The sequence below is a fragment of the Limulus polyphemus genome, unplaced genomic scaffold (assembly GCF_000517525.1).
Source record: "Limulus polyphemus unplaced genomic scaffold, Limulus_polyphemus-2.1.2 Scaffold7755, whole genome shotgun sequence".
NCBI lineage: Eukaryota > Metazoa > Arthropoda > Merostomata > Xiphosura > Limulidae > Limulus > Limulus polyphemus.
In genome coordinates this window covers 18,761-20,222 of record NW_013673365.1, presented here as the reverse complement: position 1 = coordinate 20,222, position 1,462 = coordinate 18,761, and positions in this window count along the sequence as shown.

The window sequence follows — 1,462 nt, the reverse complement described above, 5'->3', positions numbered from 1 at the left end:
GTAAGCATTGTATCGTCTTACAACAATGCACACTAAGGTGGCTTCAGGAATGAACTCTCATTGCAGGTACTTATACAAAAAGCGCTCCGATATCCAAAGTCGCAAAAAAGTCGCCCAATTTTTTATTTCACTGACTTTCCTAAAACTTATATTACTGTCAGATGCAAAAATCAGATTGGACAAATTTGGACATTTTTACTTACACTTATTTTAATGTTTTCTACATAGTAAGTTTATCTACAATCTATGATATTTCCATATAAATAATTACATTTTAGCTCATTTGTGGCGCAGTGCAGTGGTGGGCCAGGTGAACTGACCTTGCGGGCCGGATCTGGCCCGCGGGCCGTAGTTTGGTGACCCCTGTCTCAATAGATGGAGAAAAAATTAAGAAAAAATACTTGGAAGTTCAGTTATCTCTCAATAGATAGAGAAACAAATAATAAGAAAACATACTTGGAAGTTCAGTTATCTCTCAATAGATGGAGAAAAAATACTTGGAAGTTCAGCTATCTCTCAATAGGTGGAGAAAAAATTAAGAAAAAATACTGTAAAGTTCAGTTATCTCTCAATAGATGGAGAAATAATTAAGAAAAAATATTTGGTTGTTCAATTATCTCTCAATAGATGGAGACCTTTACTGAAGTATTATTAAAAACCTTTACTTAAAATACAATAGAAGTAAGTACTGTCACTACCTTATATTTGCACAACAAACACGTCCTGATGCTCACCCAGTAACTATCAATTTAAATCCCTTTGGGTTCATTCCAGAATGAAAGATGCATAATTTATGTTTATTTCATAATTTGTTATGGTGGTTGCGAGATCGTTCAAATTTTCCGGCCCCGAACAGAAATTGATTACTGAAGACAATATATAAAATATAGTTTTCTCTTAGGAAACGTTTGGTAACTATTTGGACAATATAAAAATTTCGCATATGAAAGTTCAAAATTTTCTGATGCACAAAAGTATTTTTAATGTTAAGATGAAAATTACTTTGCCTGACAGATAGGCAAGATGTGAAAAAATTGCCCGCCCATTTTGTATATAAGAGTAATGTTATTATCTTCTCCTATTACTCGCGTTTTTGTGAGAAAATAACAAAAAGGAAAACCACTCCTCAGGAGAATTACTTCTACATTTCATAATAGTTTCGCTTACCGTCGCTAGATGGCAGCACATAATGTTTTTTTTTTGTTTGGGACTTTTCATTCACAACAATGATATCTGACAAACCAATTTCGCTAAAAATAAGTAAATAAATAAAGGATTAATGAAATTAATATTTAATGTATCAAGCGCCCGAAGTATCTTTGCAAGTGAACGATCTGTATACATATTATTGATGTTTCAGTTTAATAACACCAGTTTTTTAATCATCAAATCAATACATTATACAGCGGTCTTATTTCTTTCAAATCTTCCGTGGGGCCGAGCCTGGAGCTGTATGTGTATG